At 36.5% G+C, this 23,304-nt stretch overlaps 1 protein-coding gene across 1 annotated transcript in view; it reads right to left on the reverse strand.

Moving 5' to 3' along the window:
• The window catches only part of LOC128015821 (testis-expressed protein 264), a 63,118-nt gene that overhangs the window by 13,909 nt on the left and 25,905 nt on the right, over nucleotides 1–23,304 (reverse strand). The window lies entirely within an intron of this gene.

The raw sequence follows: 23,304 nt of genomic DNA on the forward strand, positions 1-23,304 counted from the left end.
ATATATATATATATATATATATATAAGAAAAATGATATTTAATTTAGAATTACATATGCTCTACTTTTGTTTCAGAAGCTGCATCGGAATCGTAATATATTTACAGACTAAAACAGTTTGGTTATCAGCATTCTTCAAAATATCTTCCTCAAACGCAATAAAGGCATAAGGTTTGAAACAACATTAGGTTGAGTAAATGTAAATGTAAATAAACAGATTTTCTATTTTTGTGAAACTATCGCCAACTATTTATTAAATTGAAATGATAGCCTACTCAAAATATAATATAATAATAAAATAATAATATTACTTTCTTATTAATTTAACTGTTGAATAAAATCTTTTCCAAATTTGCACTTATTCATGCCTGGGGTGATAACTTTATGAGACAAAAGCTATATGTAGAATTGTAAGGGCTATCCTTGCCATCTTCGCGCTCTTGCAAACTGGATGCTCTGACTTGCCGTAGAGTCCTTGTAGCCATGAGAGGTGTGTCCATGTAGATGAGTAAATAAATCTGCATCTTAAGTGGCGTGTCGCGTTAACTTAACGTCTAACGGCGTGTGGCGTCATTTTAACGAGTGGTGGTGTCTGGCGTTAACTTAACGCGTAACGGCGCTTATTTAACGCCTGGCGGCGTTATGAAAACGGTGTTTTAAAATTAATACGGCGTTGAAAAGCACGCGTATTCTGACCCATTTGGCTTTCCATACGCGCGAGGGCTTGTATTGCGCGCAGAGTACATGTCACGCGCGCGCGAGAGTTTGAAATGAGCTCGCGGGCTCCCGTTTCTTCGCATCCGATTCAGTTTTCCTCTCGCGGAAGCCATATAGCGCGCGCGCCAGCATCAGTTGTATGCTCGGTTGTTTTTGTCATTGATTTGCCGTCATACAACATGGGGGCGTGGCAGCATCGACGATTCCATTTTTTTATTCGAAGTTTGAGACTGTGAATTAATTTCGATCGATTTCGATTTAAAATCGAAATCGTGACACCCCTAGTTATTATACATTTAAGTACAGAGTTATATCAATTAACTACATTTACTTACTATATCATTAGGGTTAGGGATGAGGGATTGGTTTAGGGTTAGCTGCATGTAATTATAAAAAAAATAAAGTATTACCATGAGCTCGCGGGCTCCCGTTTCTTCGCATCCGATTCAGTTTTCCTCTCGCGGAAGCCATATAGCGCGCGCGCCAGCATCAGTTGTATGCTCGGTTGTTTTTGTCATTGATTTGCCGTCATACAACATGGGGGCGTGGCAGCATCGACGATTCCATTTTTTAATTCGAAGTTTGAGACTGTGAATTAATTTCGATCGATTTCGATTTAAAATCGAAATCGTGACACCCCTAGTTATTATACATTTAAGTACAGAGTTATATCAATTAACTACATTTACTTACTATATCATTAGGGTTAGGGATGAGGGATTGGTTTAGGGTTAGCTGCATGTAATTATAAAAAAAATAAAGTATTACCAAAAAAAAAAATGAAAATAAAATATAAAGAAAAATATAAGGACTAGCTTTATAAAATATATTATATACAATTTCTGTATGTATAATTTAAAAAAATATTGATATAATTATACATAATTTATGTAATATGTAATAAGGAAAAATTTTAATGTTACCAAAAAACTAGCTTAGGGACTAGCTTATCTTCAAAATAGGCTTAGCTTTTTGGTAAATATGTGACCCTGGACTACAAAACCAGTCTTAAGTACGAATAGTCCAAAATACATGGTATGGATCAAAATTACAGATATTTATTTTATGCCAAAAATCATAGGGATATTCCATGAAGATATTTTTTTTAATTTCCTACTGTAAAAATATCAAAACTTCATTTATGATTACCAATATGCATAGCTAAGAACTTCATTCGGACAGCTTTAGAGACATTTTCTCAATATTTTGATTATTTGTCTGCACCTGCAGATTACAGATTTTCAAATAGTTGTATTTTAGCCAAATGTTGTCCTATCCTAACAAACCATACATCAATGGAAAGCTTATTTATCCATATGATGTATAATTCTCAATTTTAAAATGACACTTAACACTGGTTTTGTGGTCCAGGATCACATATAATTTCTTTTTTCGAAATAATATATACCCCATTTCAAGAAGACAGTAAAAAGACTGAAGAGTAATGCAGAGTTGAAGATGTTTATCAGTTTCACTGTTCTCTTTCTCATTGCTAATTGAATGGTTGTATTCTAATCCTCAGTAAAAGAGTCCTGCTCTAAGCAGTATGAATCACCTGATACACAAAGACTGCAGCCCTTAGGGGCGCACATGCAAATGAGAGCACATCTCCTTGAACCAGGAGTGATAATGAGTGCGAGAGGAAAAAAACAAAGACAATCCACTCCACACTGTCACCCTCATGAAAACAATGGCACCAAAGCAAAAAATAAGAATAAGCAAACTGCACAAACCTGTCTGGAATGCTTTAGCTCCTTTACCATCAAGACTGAGCATTAATGTACTATATATTTAGGTAAGTTTCACAACATGTCACTACGATCCTTTCGAAGAATTTCAGTCTCTTATAGTAGTGCCATCTGATTGCTATCCATCAACTGCGTCAACTAGCACTGCAGTAATAACTATCTTCCAGACACCTCATTAGTGTAACAGCTTGTGCTCTCCATCACGGCTCAGAGCGACACTTTGTGACAGACAACAAGCAGTCAGCAGTCCAATATATATATAACAGGAATATTAAACAACCTTCACTCTTTTCATGCGTGTCATATAATCTAATAATGAATCTAATTACTACCTACGAGATGTAATAATAATGATTAATAAAGCAAAGAGCATGCTAGGTATGAAAGAGCCAGCGGTGCTCTGAGGAGGAAGTCTTTATGATAACATTGACTGTCTTTGTTAGCACTTCTGTAGCTGTCAAGGGGAAAACTAGTTATATTGCACTTTAACAGGTAATTAACCCAATATCCTTTGTGACAGATATTTTAGCTCATATCATCGTGGTTTGTAAATTATACTGTCAAGTATTGAAAAACAAATTATAAAGATGGGGAATGAAACTAGTATGGAAAAAAATCTGAAATATTAAGAATATGAAGTTTCAGAAGTTTCTATGATATTCTGCATGGGTTGTGATGCTTAGCCAATGCCACTAATGCATTATAATTCAATAGTCAGTAAGTATCACTGTAGTAGTAATATAAAATAAAAGCAAATGGATAACCCTAAAATGTTTACATATCACACATATATAACATATGCTTCTATTATAAGGCACCTGCACCGCTGAGAAACCAACATCTGTATATAAATAACACCTGGTGGTTCCAGCATCATCCATCTCTCATAGCTCATTTATTATGTTGAATATCTTCATTTCACGTCCATCATAAAAATAAACAAATAACCAGCCACTAGATTAACCAGAGCCATTATAATTGAAAGTAAGCTTCCAACATAAACAGTTTTAATTACACAGAGACCATGCTCCATTTTCCTTGTTGCTCTTTTATGCGAAAACACATCCTTGTTGGTGGCCGCTGGGCGAGTGTTAACCAGTCCAATGAGTCCACATGACTCCACTTACCCTGAGCCAGACAGGGTGCAATCAGGAGATAATGAAAGGGAAACATCACCTCCTCAGGAGGATGAAAAGTGTCCGGTTTACCGGAGCAAGCAATCATGAGAGCTCGACTGATGGGGCTCTTTCTTTCAAAGCGAATTCTACAGAACAGTAGCAGATGTTGTCAGGACTGTTAACAGCAAATACAGTTACAATAGCATCTACTTCAAATTAGAATTAAGCAAGTCATGGTGCAACACACCTCAACCAGCAAGTGGTTTGCAGTTTTTTTAAGATGGTTTAGCCAAGCCAAACTTACGTCTTAATGGTTTCTAGTCAACCAGCTGGGCTCCCATCCAAATAAAATAAGGATGCACCAATATTAAACTGGCTGAAATAGATTAATTGATAATACGTTTCATGTTATAGGCACTATTTATTATTATCTTTATTTTGGCCATTTTTCATGCTTATTTAGACAGTACAAAGCAGACAGAAAGCACTCGAACATCGATCATGTTATAATTACTAAATGGTAGACATTAAAAGTCTATATTATTTTATCTAAATTAAAATAAAATAAATAAACTAAAATAAACTGTTTAAATGCTATATATAAATCTAGCCGTGTCTATTATAAAAACAAATTATATTAAGATTTATTTAGATTTTTTAAAGATCACATATTTTTTATTATTCAGATTATTTAATTATTCATGCTTAAAGATAAAATTTACTGAGCATTAGCTGAAGACAAAGGTAATCTTTGAAAGTTATTCATTTATACAGTATTTATCTAATATGAACCTGTACAATAAATTAAACAAATCTCGAATATCAGCCAGTAAACAATATGGTACCGATGCATCATGCATCCATACTATGAAATAATCAAATCAGAGCAGTCCGACCATCTTGGAGACAGCCAATACAGGTCTCTATATTGGTCATATTTAGAGTTCAAGTAGAAATTTTCCACATAAGCACTTTATCTCCAGTGTGGCAATATTTACCCACTAAGCGTTGGCCCAACTCTGTTCATTAAGTGTAATGGTATATAATTTAGAAACGTCTATACATGCTGAAACAAGCTTACATCAAACAGGTCATGATGATTTGATACCTGTCCAAGAGATAAAAGGCTATTTTTACCCCATTGACAGGAGAGATTTGTGCAGAGAAAGTCAATGTCTCCTGATAGATACCTGATCCCGGGTTCACTCAGGACCATCACTCTAATGACCGCACTAAGAATAGTTTTGAAAAAAAATTGGAATAAACCTCTATGTTTGTTTTCACTTGAGAGTTGAGAGTGTCTGAAACAGATGTGTCTCTGGATGACAAGTAAACATAAATAATAACGGAATAACCCTGGAAAAAAAGGCATGAATGAAAAAAGGACTAAGTCTAAAAGGACACCCATTTTCCCTCCCACTAACCAACTGGCATTAAACTACAAAAACCAAGGTAACAAGTGAGGTGTACAAGATGAAGGTGTTTGTCAGTGCCCTTGCGAATATAAATAGCCTGTTTCATTTTTACTCCCACAAGTCATTTTACACAGGGGTTACAAATAAAAGTGGGGGAATAAAAAAAATGCTGGTTAAATACTGATCAAGTGCTCTGAAAAGCGTCCCTGCTTCATCCATGTTTCATTAGCAAGAACTGTGAAATGAGCAGCCTGTATTAAAACATCAGGGTTGAATCCCTTCCTGTTTGCTGTCAAAGATTGTTGTAATTGTGGTGCTGGACACAGAGATAAAGGGGATGGGCAGAGCATGACAAACTAGACACGTGGAATGCTAGACGAATAAACATCTGCACCAATGATGACAGAGGACACTCAAGGAGGACTCCACCGCACCGCACAGGAACGTAAGAGTCTGACACAACAAGTCACAAAACATCAATAATGGCTTGATAATGCTAAGTATCTTTTAAGTATCTTAAACTCCATGTGTGCAAAACTTTATCATATGAAATAAATAATGAGAGGTAAATTGAAAGAAGAGAAAGAGAGCGAGGCAATGTGAGGGCGCCTACAACTAATTGGTTTTTCTACCCTGGACTGCTAATGTTTTCTTAAGAGTAAATTAGCAGGTTAAAAATCAATCGAATGTAATTTGAAAGCACATTAAGAATTAAACAACATCCAGTAAAACTAAACCAAATCACAAAGCAAATTAAAGGAAAAGAACCAATGAAATATGAGAGCTAATCCACTGGTGTTAACAGTGTTCAGCATGCTCACAGTGTCATCAAAAATATTAAATATTGAATTTTTAAGGAGCCCTAAATAAGCTTGTTCCTATACACACTGTACAGTGTAGTAGTGCACAGGGAATCCGGGGAAGAGAGTGACAGAAGGGGAACACTCCAGGGAGATGTCGTGACTTTGTTCTTTCAGGCAGCTGCTCCATGGATTTGTCTCCTCCCACAAACAGAATGTGAGGACTCACAGGTAAGCACATCCCCAATCTCCCTCATCTCCCCGGGCTCCCACTGTTACATAATACACATCTCTCTCAGTGCAATCAGAACCCAGCCATGAGAGCTGAGAGCTGCTCCTATCAGACAGAATCCATGTGAGACAACAAATACAAATTCCAGAAGACAAATTTGATGATTAGCTGCTATTACTATTGTCACAAATGCAGCATTTTAGTAGTTGTTGATACTATAAATCTAATAAAATGTCACAGATCTCAATACCAGTTTTGCTAGAACAGCTATTAAAGGGGGGGGGGGGGTGAAATGCTCGTTTTCACTCAATATCCTGTTAATCTTGAGTACCTATAGAGTAGTACTGCATCCTTCATAACTCCAAAAAGTCTTTAGTTTTATTATATTCATAAGAGAAAGATAGTCTGTACCGATTTTTCCCGGAAAAACACGACCGGCTGGAGGCGTGACGTGTGGGCGGAGCTAAAGAATCACGAGCGCCAGTAGGCTTTTGCGTTGAGAGCGTTTGGAAACTGTGACTTTACCGTGAGGGAAAAACCATCATCCAAAACAAACCATGGCTTACAGTCAGATTCAGCCATTTATTTATGATCCAGAATCAGATCCCGAGGCTGAAACTGAACGAGAGCAGCAGCAGCAACGACTCGCTCCGAGCGGGGCTCGAACCCGGGTCTCCGGCATGGGAGGGGACACACTAACAAGGAGGCAGAGATATTTTAAAGTACACATGAAATCAAAATTGACTATATTTACTTTCTTCGCCTAAATTGATCGTTTTGTGCTGAACAATTCATCCATGCGAGTCAATCCACACAAAAAAATTTTTTGGCTTCATAATCTTTAATCAAAATCTGAAAATGCCCCTCCCCTCTGCATTGGAGGACCTTCACTGATGACGTAGGCTTGAGGAATTGGGCGTCTGCTTGATCCGTAACCATGCCCCTTCAACTGACAGTAGACAGGCTGCCTGTGTGTTTGCGAGCTTTGACAGCGCGTGAAAGGAGAGATGGCAAGGAGGTGCATTTTTGGTTGTGGAACTCACGGAACACTTTTCCCTTTCCCTAAAATTCCCTCGTTACGGTCCAGATAGCTCGATTTTTATAAATTTCGAGGAAGGAAGGAGAGATAACAGAGTGGTCATGGATGTGCTCGAAGCACTTCACGCGCGAATGCTTCAAAAACTGGACAGAACACGAAATGGGGCTTGTCAGATAACTGTCATTAACAGATAATGCTGTCCCGTCAGTGTACACCATTGGTACCTCACAAAGTTTGACGACGGTGAGTTGAAATGAACCATGTCTCATGCAATTGAACACACCTACTTATCTAGATCCAATCAGGTGCTAGTTGGAAAATAAGCCACGGCCACTATTTTCCTCATTTATTATTCCATTTCTGTCGGAAATACGTCACAACACTGGAGAGAATTTGTTTGCAACTTCCGTTTCACGGGGGCTTTAAGCAGTATTTCTCACCGCCTGCGGATCCAACACACGATCGTGACCCTTTTTCGTTGGGAATGCATCATCCTTAAGAAATAAACGATACACAAATCCGTGGTCAAACTGGCCCTTGTTTGTAAAACAAGCATCTTCGAAATGCAGGGAACAAACAAAAACACTTGCACAACTCCGTTGATGCTCTGTAAAAATAATGTCTGTGCTCAGCCTCGCTATACGGGAGCGGGCGCTCTTCCGGCAGAAGTGCCCTCAGGACCCATATAAGGAAATTCCGCTCCATATAACGTCACACAGAGCCATACTCGAAAAAAACTTTCCGAAACTTGTGACAAACCGGAATGAGTATTTTGGGAACAAAAATACTCCTTCAAATGTACAACTAAATTTTTTAAACTTTGTCCATGTTTAGCATGGGAATCCAACTCTTTAACAGTGTAAAAAACTCAGTATGCATGAAATAGCATTTCACCCCCCCTTTAAATAATTGTGCTCTCTACAACAAGGTTTCAAGTAAACTTCAGAATCAACACTATAAGCTATCTTGACCAATTTCTACATTCGTTCCATTTATGTTCTATTTGTGGTTATGGCTGCCAGGTAAGGCAGATAAATAAAGTACCACTGCACTAAAGTCTGTTCAGGTCAAAGTGGATGTCCTCGAAATAACAACCCACCTGCTCTTTTAACTCTAGTTTGTGAAAAAAATAGTTCACAGAGCAGGGAGGAAATATGCCGCACGATAGGTTTTTTAACAGTATTTTTTTTTTTTTTTTTAGAACCAGCTTTTTCCAAATAAATAAATACATTTTGTCTCATTAATGATTCCTGAACATCTGCATGCTTTTTAAAATTTTTAAAGAATATTTATAAAAACATAAATTAAAAAATGTATTATATGCCATCAAATATATTTTTTTATCAGTAATGAAATAATTATGTTTTTTTAACAATTATTTAATTAATATTAAAAATAAAATATAAAAAAACAACTGAGTGTCTTCAGAGTGTTTTGAGCGGGAGTCCGAGATGAACTTGTTTTTACACTTAATTTGACACTTTAGAAAGTTAATAAAGTAGGCAGTTGCGGTTTAGGGTCAGCGATAACTTTATCTTATCTAATTTCCAAAATATTTTAAATAATTTAGGTTTATTTTATTTATTTATAGGTTTTTGTTTATTTTAATAGCAATATCTGGCAACATTGCATCGCCGGCATTATTCTGGCAGTAACCAAAAAAGGCAGCGGCTATTTACACTAAGTGCAAATAGATACAGATTTTTAAATAGCAGGATTTTCTGCTATTTGTACTACTTATTGTAGAAAAATTGTGGCAATTATCTGCACCTCATTATTGTACTACATTATAAAACAGAATGCAATAATAACTTACTAAGTGTAAATTTTCATTTTAATTCAAATTATGAATTAAATTAATTAAGTAAGCAAATCTGTATTCATCCTTTAAATTTTAAGTAAGCAAATCTGTATTCATCCTTCAAATCATTCATTCATAAAGAACTGCGACTATACTCTATGGTAGCAGAAGGAGGAGATGAGCATCATGAACAGAGAGTGACTAGACATACCCATCAAAAGTGAGTGAGAAAAAGGAGGCCTATCAGTCACCTGAGGCATAATAAGACAAGAGGACAGCAGCTGACAGCACACGCATCTACTTGTGAGACAACAAATGAGGGCGACAGTCCACTGAATAATGAGGAAGAGGTCAGAGAGAGGAGGAGAAAGATACTTCAGGGAAGAGAGAAAGCGAGGGGCCATTTAAGTCTCCTATAAAGTGTGACAGGAAGTAGCTTCAAGACTATAGCAACAACATGCCCGCTTCCTTTGCCCAGGAGCTTCAAATGCAAGGTCTGATCATCCTTGCTCGCAAGCTCTTCAACTTATAACAAATATCCCTACCTATTTTTAGACCAGCGATTTCTTACAAGGATCCCTGGGCAACATACAGATGCTGGAATTAATACATCCACAAATCACAGTGACAATTGGCAACAGTCCCCAGAGCGCTTCCTCCCCTGCCTATTTACTTTCATACGCTCACACACTCGCGGACACACGGATCTGTGAGAACAGAAGCAAACTCCATTTCACACCTACGGTGCTGTTCAATTACGATCATCCCTTGTGGTCGCACGCTTGAAGAGGGCTGTATTTTTATCTTACATGATAACACCTTTATTCTCCCCCCTCCACCCGCGGCAGGCATGTCCAAACCAGCGACAGAGTTCTGAAAGTTTTCTTTTTTTTTTTCCATACAGAACAAATGAACACACTCGGGACAGCGTGTTCATCTTTGTGAAGCGTGTCTGGGTATGAGTGGGTGTGCACTGCGTGTGCACTGCGTGTACCCTGCCGATCGATACGCCACGTTTTCATGATGAACAGTAATTGTGGGGACTTAGTCTACAGTGGTGCCCGAGTCGACACAGAAGTCCTAAATCGATTGGCTGAGCTGGGGGAGAATGTAGCCAATCAACACTGATCTAACAGTCACAGTTCATTACTTTTGTAAATCTAAATAGATTATTCTGCTGGTGTTTAAAGGGATGAATCTCACAAAGTAAAGTCTCAGTCATATTTAAGTCAAAAATCAAAAGGTAAAAATAGCAAATTATATTTTTCAAATTGCAACATTTTCCAAACAAATTTAATGACAATCAAACACCCTTTAAACTGTCTTTACTAATCATTTAAAAAGGTAATGAAAACCATGGTGTCTGGATTAATAAATGTAAATATATTTTTTTTAATTAATGCGACAAGTTATAAAAAGTTATAAAGTTATAAAATATTGTTAATTGACACTTAAAAGTAATCAGTATAATAATAGTTAATTAAAATAACATGACAAATATCTGTGTGTGTGTGTGTGTGTGTGCGTGTGTACTACATTTTACTACAACATTAAAAACATACATTTTATAAATAAATAAGTTAAATATTCTATTACAGTGGGTTCCTAGTTACTATGGATTGGGGTATGAATGTGCAGTTTTTTATTTTATTTTATTTTTCACAATGGAAAAATCTACATAAATGGTAACAATGGACTTCATTTTCTTTTTGCTAAATAGAATCGATTCATTTACATATATATTCTCCTCATTTTACGATAAACTCATATTTCTTGACACTATTTATGAGGTTCATCCACACTGAAAAAGAATTGGTGTAGGAATCGTTTTGAAACAGTTTTTACTCAAATACTGCTAGTAAATTTAAGAAATAATTGCAAAAAAAACAACAACATAAATATAATATACAATATAATTTTGATGTAGAATGACTGAACTAATATTTTATTTAAAACTCCAAAAATCTTTTTTTTTTTTTACAGTGCAAAACATACACCAACATACAGTCAAACATATCCACAGGTGATTTTCCTCGAATTTCAGACTCCTTTATTTACTTGCAAGGAAAACATGAGTGCATGTTCTGTGCATGGATCAATATTTAATTCCTGGAGATATTCCTTCCTCTAAAAACATATACAATACACCTCAGCACAAACAAATCTGTTTGGCAGGAGACACGTCTGTTCTCTGTGCTCCCTAACACACATACACAATGGAAGGTGGAAACAGCCAATTAAAAAGCCATTTATGCTTGGCACTGGTAGGGGATACACTTACTCCAGCACACATAAACATTTTCACTCCTAGCAACCCAGCAACAGGCCCAAACTCTACAGAATGAGCAGTATAGTGAAGGGACACTTTTAGCTGGTCTCATCACTATACATCATCACAAAATGTGCTGCTGGTGGTGCCAGGGTCAGCTCTGCAGGACATACATTCTCATCCTACCAATCTGACAAGGATAGATAGCAAACAGACAAACAGGCGTTTGACAGCCGTGAGTATGGACATGTAGTTGGAAGCCTGCTCGTAATCATGGCTGTCAAATGACTATTGGTTGAGTTTTTTACCTTTACCATTCCTCCATTTATGTAAAAAAAAAGAACTATATGATAATTTCAAAATAGTTAAATAAAGTAATAAAAAAATGACAGTATTAAGAAAATAAATCTATAAATAAAAATATAACTTTTATAAATCAAAAAGTAGTTGTAATGCAGTATCAGATGCAGGTAATCACACTTACTCAGTCCATCTCTCTCTCTCTAGTAATACAACAAGCTTTTAATGAAGCAACTATACGTACCTTCGTTACTAGTTCTAAAGTGACGTTTTTGAATTACTGTAGTAACGGAGGCTTGAGCTCAGCTTTTAAACAGTCAAACTGAGATTTGAATCTGTGGCAAAAGGAAGTAGTTCTGCACAAAGGGGTTTTTAAAGACACTCTGTTGTTGTTTTTCTTATATATTTACATACTTGTGCAAATCATGCAGTCAAACTGTTGCAAAAACACAATATCACATTCATAGATGTGAGATATGGCTATATATCGGCATGCTGTGATTACCTACGGCCGAATCACAGCCGTGCCGATATATACAGTACAGCTATATCTCACTACTACGAGTGTGACATTGCTAATTTATCCTCTCAAGAAACGTTGTGTCTTTAAATCCATTGTTCCTTAAAGGGATAGTGCACCATTTACTCACCCTTATGTTGTTTCAAACCTATATGACTTAACTTTCTTCTATGGAAAACAAAAGAAGATATTTTGAAGAATGATGGCAGCTAAAATGTTTTGGTTCCTTTTTACTTCATTTGTACAGACAAAAAAAAACACAATGGAAGTCAATGGGAACTGGTTGGTTTGAAACATTCTTCAAAATATCTTCTTTTGTGTTCCGGAGAAATATAAATTTATACAGGTTTGGAATGGCATGATGGTGAGTAAATGATGGCAGAATTATAATTTTTGGGTGAACTATGCCTTTAAGAAACCGTCTTGTGTTCTATGCCAAATTACATTCAACACACAGGAATACATACACCATGAGGATTTAGGTCCCTAACCCCTTCTGACCCCTGCACCTGGGCCCTGGTTCACTCCTGGCCAGCGACTATTAACGTAAAAAGAGCACAAACACTGCACTAATACTCTGTATTTACTGTCTTCACAGCTGAGAAGCCTCTCTGAACGTAACACACTTTTTCCACACTAATGACTGTGATTTTGAGAGAGAGAAAGACAGACAGACAGACAGACAAGACAGACATACAAAAAGAGGAGCAGGGCATCTCTGGAGATCATAAATCAGCAAAAAAGGCAGTTTCACAAACAAAATAATGTTTTTTTTTTTCAGTACAATATGATATAAAATAATATAAAATAATATAACAGTCAAATCTAAAATGCCAATATTACATTGACAACAATGTTTTATCATGCGGTTTACAGCATGTATTTGTTATATAATTGAGAGTGTGAGAAATTGTAAAATCAAAGTGAACTGATTTTATTCAAGTTGAAGTATTCCTTAACATCACTGAACCGATCTATCTACATTCATTCAAACAATCAAAACGAGTGAAATCAGGTTGACTTGACTTAAGCTTTTTTTCTATTATGGTCTGGTCAGACAAACAAGGTGAACAGGAAATATGCATGTAATCAAAGCTGCATTGCTTTTGCAATATGCAATAATGACTCTTGAATCTATTTGTGTGGCCATCTGAGTATGTATATACTCCAAAATAAACTGATTTTCAGTTTGTGTGCTTCATTTACATATTTGTCATCACTCACAGCAAATCAATTCCCTGCTGAATCAAGAGCCCTACCAACTCTCTTTCTGGTTACATTTCTTTTTTCAGCCTTGGCAATGTCAAATGACTTCCTTTTCACCTCTAATTCACATTAAAGAACTGACAAACAATTGTACTTCTTCCTCTATAAAAACATATGCATGAATTGCATTCTGATTCACTCTATCACAATTGTTTAAGTATGCACTATACGCTCTAGTTCTTGTTTCTATTGATTTAAACTGATATTTATTTTGTAACCAGCCCTTCTTGTTCCTAATGAGGGTGTATGAGATTTTAAAGGTCCCGTTCTTCGTGATCCCATGTTTTAAACTTTAGTTAGGGTGTAATGTTGTTGTTAAGAGTATAAATAATATCTGTAAAATTCTAAAGCTAAAGGGTTAAATGCCAAGCGAGATATTTTATTTAATAGAATTCGCCCATGAAAAAAAACGACCTGTTTGGACTACAGCCCTCTAGTTCCTGCAGTAATGACGTCACAGAAACAGTTTTTTGACTAACCTCCACCCACATGAATACACAAAAAGGGGGCGTGGCCTTGTTGCACTCCGACGGAGAAGAGGAAGAGCTGCGTTTGTGTTTGTCGCCCTGTCGTCAAAACGCTGTTATTTTCATCTCGGCCTTCCCAGGGACGCTGTACCAATTAATGGTTACAATGCATGTTTTACTCAGTTTCCGAAAATTATAATCCACATGTAAAACTATGTGCAGCACATTTTGTTGAGGACAGCTTGCTGAGGACAGCTTCCTCAATCTCAATCAGTTTAATGCCAGATTCGCACAAAGATTATTCCTGAAAGATGGAGCAGTTCCCTCTTTGTCTGGAGAAGGCGTTGTTAATGGACCACAACCGATAAGTGTATTTTATTATTTATGTTGGTGCGTTTAACAGTTTCTGTAACTTATTACACAAAGGGCAACGCTGTTTAGCTTTGTTAACTAGATGTTAATCGAATGCGATTTTCATGCGCATCTCGTCAGTAAAAACGCTCCTGTGATTATAAGTACATCTCCAGCACTTGTGTTCTAGTCCAATCACGTTTCCAGGTCAGCCTGCTCTAAGCTGCTGTCGAATCACAACACAGGAACCGCTGGCACAATCAGAGCTCGTTAAATATTTCTGAACAAGGAAGTCATCATCAGCCCGTTTTTATGACAGTGAAAACAGCGGTATACAGATAGGTGAATTGTGTGAAAAATACAGTTTTTTTTACACGCGAAACATGAACAAATGTTACATTGCACACCGTAAACACAATCAAAGCTTAAAAAAAAGCACAAAAATGGGACCTTTAATGAATCAGTAATACCTAGAAGTCCTAACCATACCGCTAAAACGTTTTGAGAATTTATTACTAAATTAGTCATTCTGTTGTTGTTTACAGATATTTACACTTTTTCCAGAAACTGTACAAAGAGAACATTTCAAACAAAAAAAATTTGATTTAAAAACAATTGTTATATATATTTGTATTATTTATAGTAATAATAAGAACAAAAACACATTTGCAAATATGCATTATAATATATTATGAATATTTATTAGTACTATTTATTTTGTACAATTATTATTATTAACAATTACTGTCAAAATCCAAATAAACAATAACAAAAAATAAGTTCTATAAAAACAAACAAATAAATAAATATTGAAATAAAGATTTTGCTGTGGTTAATATCACAGACATCTGAGGAAACAACTCATGAATTTAATCATAAATTGGACAAGTTCTGGAGGTTTCTTTCTTATAAGAACTCTGATTGTCTGTTCCAGGAAGGCTATGCCTTTTTTGTTTATGTATTTATTTATTTTTTATTTGTGTACACATTTATGTATTTATTTATTACATAGAATTTAACTGTTAAACATTTTAGCACTTTCTATTTGTACACTTTTAGTAATGTACATGTTTGTAATGTATAAATTATTAAATTAAAAATCATATTAAAAAGTATAAATCTTATCGGATAAAAAAAAAAGTAAAAAAAACCTACTGGTCAGTCTCTAAAAATAACCCAGTTGATTGTCAGCATGTCAGTTCTCCCTACCTTGCATTGAGCTGTTCTTGACATTAGGTCAGCTCTTCCAGATATAACCACAGCATCTCTCTGGACTTCATTAAAGGGTAACCTCTAGGTTAAGCTTGAAGCACTCTTCAAAATGTTCACAATCCTGAGCCCATTCAAACAGAAGGATGTTGCCAAATCCATGCATCTTAATGTCATTACTAGTTCATGAAAACTGACAAAGGAAACCAATCTTATTCACACAGACCTACTGTTATTTCAGACTGCAAAGATGATGGAAGACCAAAACAGACATCTGTTGATGCAGTGCCGAGTCTTGCACTGAAGGAACTAAAAAAGAATTAGCACAGTGGTGTTTGACATCTGCTGCGTCTCTGTGCTTCTCGCTAACATCCAAAGCACAATGCTGGGGCAGTTTTAGTTTGCCCTGTTTTTTTATGTTTGAAGTTCTGAACTTATTAATTGGGTTTGTAGTCCCCTGTTGGGATGTCAGAGAGCTTTGTCAGCAGTAAAGGGGAGGGCAGAGGAATATACGATTCTAAAAAAGCAAAAATAAAAAATAAACAACACTACTTAAACCCAAGTCCCCATCCAGTTTCCCAGAGAGAGTTTGTGCTGTTGTGGCCAGAACTGCATGGCCTGAGGCTGAGAAGAAAATAATGCAGGTAAATGATGACGGAGAGGAATTTAAAACCCAACAGGAAAGATGAGAGAAGAAATCACGCTCAAACACAGGCACGGTGCCATTTTTTCTCAGAGTGTATTAGTTGAACTTGAATAAAATGAGTAGTTGGGATGTGCTAATGTCGAGAGGCTTATTATATGTTTTATTGGTGTTTCGGTCCGGCGAGCCTGTGAAATTGAAAGACCTACCAAGCCAGGAGGGAGCACTTTAGACATTTTAGACAGAACTTTTTTAGACATGAGCATTTTAGAAATATCAGGTGAGAAAATATCTTTGCGTATCTTCAAAAGGAAGCACTGCTTTTATTCAACATTACAATTTATCTCAATTTAAATTCTTGGATGGCAACCGTGTAATTACACTTGAAGCTGAATGACACGATTATAAAATAGCAAAATTAATTTTAGACTTACAGTATAATATTGGCCATCATATAAGTTCCAGCCACAGTAAAAATCATTATTTATCATAAATAAATATATACATTTACATACATGCTGTGACTTTTCATAGACTCTCGACTAGACCTGTGTCCTGCTCCCATTTGTTTTTTTGTTTTGTTTTGTTTTTTAAGAAAAGGTGACTAATGCAGAGTGCCAAAGTGATGCGTGTTATAAACTCTGTCTTGCATTTTGTCAGTTTAGCTGTACTTACTCCTTCATCCATAGGCCTGGCTTAAGTGAGCTTGTTGCCAGGGCAACCGTCTCCTCTGAGCATCACTTTTTAAATACATTAAAAAAATGATTTAAAAACCTTACTTAACATTTATTTGAATCTCAATGTTATGACTTTATTCAAAAAATTGTAAGAATTAATTTGTGAAAATTGTACCTTATTTTCAAAATGACTAGTTTTAATTCATAATGCTACAGCTTTATTCACATTATTTTGGTTCTATTTGATGAATATTACTATAAAAAGTCAATTCCTAAAAAAAAAAAAAAAAAAACACTCCAAAAGACCAACTGAAGAAACAGAAAACCATAAGACCAATCACTTATAAAAAAAAAAATTAAAATCATCCTCATCACATCCATGATTTGAGGCAGCATTAAATGCATGCAGATTGTTAATTATAGCAAATAATAACAATAATAATTATACTTTAAAGCACCCTTAATTAATTTACAATCTTTGTAAAATCTCAGAGAAAACATATTGAAAAAAATACGAGCACCAAAACTGCCACAATTCCAAATGGGAGAGAAGTTCTTGCATTCTGCACACATACAAGGAACATGATAGAAAATGAGGGGAACAGAACTAGAGGAAGTGGATTGGGAAATGTTCCGCGACTGCAGCAAATGGAAATGTTATCCCTCATCATTAGTGCACGACTAAAAAAGTGCGTATTAGTGTGAGTGTGCAATTGAGTGAGCTAGCAATAGGGCACAATAAGGCATTGGGTTTACTATAGCTCAGATTATCGTGTCTTGTGCGTAATGCCATAAAAAGCAGATCAACTCCAAAGGCAGTAGAATGGTGTTGGTCGTAGGTGGTGCTATGGAATGCTAATGGCGCAGGATAGATGAGATTTCCACTGGCACATTTCTGCAGCCGCTAACTCCATGCGCAAGCCAGAGACATGGACATGATGTTTGCCATGCCTTAGTGATTTTTTTTTGCCCATCTCTCAAAGCCTGACCTAAACTGAGCCCTTTAATAAGGAATAATTTATTTGGTATTGAGTTATAAGGTTTAATTTTTTTAATCTATTTTCCCCACATTTCTGGAAGAGGGTTTTGATCTGATCTAATAAAATTTGTTGCTTTGTTAAGCTACCATTCAAATCGCAAAAATAATATAAATCCTTGTTTATTATTTTTTGAGCCTATTTGCTTTACTTAATAACTGATTCACCAGCATTATCCTTGCTGCCGCCCAACCAGCTCAGGAGAACTTGTGCTGTGTCCAACTTCCATATCATACAGAATATGAAAAAAAAAACTTAAAAAAAAAACGTATATATATATATATATATATATATATATATATATATATATATATATAAATAACATCCAAATTCATGGTAAATTTATGCATTTAGCAGATGCTTCTATCCATAGCAACTTAAAGTGCACTCAGGCTATCAACTTTTACCTATCATGTGTTCCCGGGGAATCGAACCCCCAACCTTGCGCTTGATAGCGCAATGCTCAACCAATTGAGCTACAGGAACACTAGTATTCGAAAAACAATAGGCAAAAAGTACCTGGATGACCTATTACTTTCAGCGAGATTCTGGAGTGTGCATTTGATGGACACTTTACTATCCCATGAAGCAAAAGGAAAAAATTTACCAAAAATAAAATTCTTGTAGCATTACTAATCCATTTGACTTCCTTTATTCTGTGAAACCCAGGACTTCTAAACGATAACTATATACTAATAACTATAGAGTATAACTCTTTACCCTAGGGTTGTGGGTTTGAGTCTTGGGGCGGCAATAACATGACTGAGGTGCCCTTGAGCAAGGCACTGAACCCCCCACAGCTCCCCGGGCGCCGCAACATAAATGGCTGCCTGCTGCTGCGGGTGTGTGTTCACAGTGTGTGTGTGCACTTTGGATGGGTTAGATGCAGAGCACGAATTCTGAGTATGGGTCCCCATACTTGGCTGTACATCACGCTACTTTCACTATATCAGCCTCCACACCAAAGCACAATAATCTTCTGTTTATTAGAGGGGTCATATGACGCTGCTAAAATGAACATTATTTTGTGTATTTGGTGTAATGAAATGTGTTTATGCAGTTTAAGGTTCAAAAAACATTATTTTCTACATACTGTACATTATTGTTTCTCTCCTATGCCCCGCCTTCTTAAAACACAAAGATTTTTTTCAAGACTTGTCACTCTGAAAAGCGAGGTGTGCTCTGATTGGCCAGCTATCCAGTGCATTTTGATTGGCTCGAAATAGAGTGAGCCGCGGTCTAAAGTGAGCAGAGGCTGGATTGAGTGAGCGGAGGCGGTCGGCTTGAGACCTGTGCGGCCGGTGGATTCTACGAGTGAGTGTCCGTTGGGCTTGCGGCAACCACATGTGACGATCCCGGGCTGGACTCCGCTTTGTCCATGGTGAAAGGCGATCCGGCGATCCACATTGCAAAGTTGATGCATTTCCTCAGCGACCAGCACAGGTCAGCTCCAGGCATGATGAAGCAGATATCGTCCACTTTTGGAAGGCCAAACGAAATAGTTTCGTATTCCTATTATTATTATTCCTAAACTTCATATTTAATAGGAAAATTGCAGTGTTTATTTAATTTAAGATAATCATTTTTGAAAAAAATACTATTCATTTTTCCTTGCACCTACTGCCTCTATCTCTTTCTGTCTTTTTCCAGACATAACATGTGCTCATTCATCTGTCCCCTGCCCTCCCTTTTTCCCCACATGCCCCATTTACCTCTGTCTCCTCAGTGGAAATCACTCACCGACTATCGACACAACACAAGATGCATTTTAGCATAGCTCAACACCCTCGACACGAGGCGCTACATTCCCCTGCCACAGCATCACGACATATTAAACAACCATCAACATCACAGAAGCATCCATTAAGGTCACCCACACAACTATAACTTTTATGAACCCATTCTCTAATCGAAGGAGCATGCGAATAGATCTTTGACGAGTTTCTCACTGCACAACCACCAGGACGCCGCAGTCCCTCAGGAAGATGAAGGGATGGGTGGCTAGATGTCTGCGGGTCGATGGTGGTAGGTTAATGGTCTCCAGCCCCCCCTACATTCACAAGGGATAACAGGAGTAGAAAGAAGTGCTTTCCGCTCATGGGTGCAAAGGCAGGAGCGGTCAGATGTAAGTTTGATTGCCCTCCCATTGCCTGTGTCAATCAATAGCCGCTGGTGGAAGGAAACTAGCGGAGTTAAAACAACACTTTTTCTGGTGGCACTCAGGTGGAGGAGACTCAACCCCAGCAGCTGAGAGAGCATGAGATGTGCATTACAGCAAGCATTTCAGTGTCTAAGCCAGAAGGATTCAATAGAAAAAGTGGTTTTAGCATCTCTCTGACCTCCCCCTCTAACTGACTTAAAGATATTGCCTCCTTCTTCTTAATTTTTCCCAATGTACTTCAGTTTATGGATCAACGTAGTCCATTAAACTAGTATCTGGAATTTGACTATGGCTTTCTACCCTATTTGGTATTGTACACAACAGAAATCTGAAAATTGAGACAAAATAGTCTGGAACATAAACCAGGGGTCTTGAGATATCATTTAAATAGCTAAGCTCGGCTCACTAAAAGGCAAAGATTTAATAAAACTACCAAAGACGCGTATCTGACTTATGTACATTTCTGTACATCAGCATTTAAAAGTAGCCCAGACAGAATGCATTCTTTGTGTACAGGCTCTTAACATCAAAATCAGCTTCTATAAAAGAGAAATGTAAATTATACATACATGCATTTCATTCAATATTAAAACGGGTTATTAAAAAATATTTACTCAAATTAACATTACAATTTAAAAAAAAAAAACTTTTATTCAGCAAGGGTGCATTAAATTGATGATCAGATGTTACAGTAAAGACATTTATCATCCATTCCATTCTGAAAAAAATATAGATATATTTTCACAAAAAGAAACACTGATAATAGTAAGAAATGTTTTTAGAGCACCAAATTATTCCTTTAGATTTTTAAAGGTTTATGTGACAACTTCAGCTTTGCCTTCTCAGGTGTAAAATAGAAGGCTAAAATATCTTTAAACAGAAAGCAGCAAACAATTATTTGAAATTCAAATAATATTTCACAATATTATTGCATTTTGATCAAACAAATGCAGCCTTGATCGACTTCAAATTGTTTAATTAATGTACATCTTCTATAGTTTTGAACTGTTGTAACATTTTATTTTTTTTAATGTGCCAAAGCTTATTAGTTTTTGGTGGCAATAATCACCAAATTTCACTGATACTGTTACTGACCGCTGAAATCTTGGTAATTTGATAACAATACTTAATATGTCTATGAAAACCGTAAACAGCAAGCAATCTATCAAAGCAACATCAATGATTTAGAAGCTATTACAGACTTTTTAAGATGTTCATCAAACGTTTAGTTGCTTAAAAAACACAGTGCCTTTCAGATGATGAACCCTAACAAATGCATCAGAGGTGGATGTGCTTATTAGTTATGATGACTGATGAACTGCTGTTCATCTATCCATTTAATCTGTGGCTATAGTTATTCACTACCATCTATCATCCTTTCAAAGCAGTTGCCTTTCATTCTGTTCATCTGTAAAGTCATGACAGAGTTGAAAAAGACTCATCTGATGCGAATCCTGTCGGACGATGCTTTTTGCAGCAAATCACCCCTAAGTAAAAGAGCATATCTTTACTTTAATATTCTATTAGACTCACTGAGGAGTCAAGAGGGGCCTAAGGGGCCATCCTATTCGTCACAGGAACTAAAGACCGCTCTCCCACTGTCCCACAATAGTTTCTAGCATCAAAAGCTTCAAACCGCCTCAATACAGTAGAAAAGGTTGCCATTATAATAGCAAGACATAACTGATGCTACATTCACTTTCAGTAGACAGGTTTTGATGTTTTGTCAAATGAAATACTATGAAATGTGTTGAAAAACTTGCTTAGACATGTGAAAGAAAAACCCTTTGAGGTATTTATCTATGTCTGATGTGCATTTTTCTCTACAATTTAACAAAATCCAGTTAAAAGCATCTTACAAAACAAAATAAAAAATGCCTCCCTGTCTGACAAACATATAAAGAGGCGTCCTGAGAGACCACAGCAATATACAGACAGCTGCAAAGAGCATCGGTGAATAGAGATTGAATAGTAAGCAAAAGGGGTTTTGGAATCCCAAAAGGGTGCGAGGAGAATAGAGACTCTACTTCGGAGATGCTAATGTGGTATTTGAGGGTAGATCTGATATGCAGGAAATGGACAGGAAATTGCAGAGATGCTTTTGAACTTTTTTTTTAACCTTTAATAATGACCATGGGCTCACTCAAAAAGACCTCTTGATAATTCTGTCTGGTTGAAGTTTATTGGTAAACCCAAAGTTGCTGTGTTGGTCTTGTTATGATGCTAAAAAACAAAGCAATGTTTAATTGAAGCTGTTTCTTAAAATGATGCTGGGATAAAATAAGGTAGTTTAACCCTGACAATTTGACACACATCACCTTTAAATAAAGATTGGCATTTGTGAAGAGCAGGATTTCATTTCCTGTCTGATTTCAGACAGCAGACAAAATGACAAAAGCAAACAGGCAATTGCAGAGACAGTAATTGCAGGTTTGGTCCACCAGCTTTCATACAGGAAAGACGAACACTGGCAAATAGTGAGAGATGAACACTTCCTGAGGCCTCGAGACACTTGAGGTGTCAGGTAACAGAAGTCTGCTTTTTCTCTAATGAACATAGATCAGACAGACGCAATCATCTCACGATATTCTCCCCAATCTATCACTTCTATTAATCTCATTCACATGTGATAGCTGTAACACAGATTACATTAGCTACAAAGAGATCAAATTAGGGCCTGGCATGTTCACCTGAGTGACAGAAAATGCTGGCAAGAGCATAATCAATTGGTCTTCATAATTTAATCAAGTTGTTCAGTGAAACCGCAACTCACATTGTCGGTTTCAAGCCCATGAAAAGGCAGAAGCTCTCAAGAAAACAAATCACACAGCAATACTCACACTTTATGTAATACATACCAACAGATGAGCCACACAAAAACCCAGCAAGATACATGATGAAAGACACACAGTGCTTCACATGCAGAGCAATGAAAGTCTACACATGAAAGTCCGCCTCCTCTCTCCGCCTGCACAGAAGAGGAGAACAAAAACATCTGATGGAAAGCCACAGGGGGGGAGAGCCAATCACCTGCCTTTTTAATCAACATCATACAATCAATGTGATTGTAACAAAAAGCATAATACTTAACATTTCAAATGTATTATATACATAATGTTCAACATAAGAAATAAACTCATACAGGTTTGGAACAACACAAGTGTGAGTAAATGTTGACAAAATTTTCATTTTTAGTTGAACAATTCCAAACCAGGGATTGTTCACATAAGAAAATATATATTTTTTAATGTGTGGCTTAATTCTTATTATTTTATGTATAAATACATTATATATAATACATGTTCAACATTATCAGAGCTGGAGGAGATACAACAAGCTTATAAAGCACTTTTAATATGAATACACATTAAAACATTTCTTTCAGTTCTTCCGAGTCAGAGTCTAATTTAGGTGAACAGCACACAGCCAAAATGAATTGTTTAATTACAACCTAAGAACCCTATGATTTCCGGCTATCTCCCTGTGTACCTACGATCGTCTCTGCTGGACCAGTGCCCTAAAATGTACCCCCCAT

This window comes from Carassius gibelio, chromosome A6 (genome assembly GCF_023724105.1).
Source record: "Carassius gibelio isolate Cgi1373 ecotype wild population from Czech Republic chromosome A6, carGib1.2-hapl.c, whole genome shotgun sequence".
NCBI classification, from domain to species: domain Eukaryota; kingdom Metazoa; phylum Chordata; class Actinopteri; order Cypriniformes; family Cyprinidae; genus Carassius; species Carassius gibelio.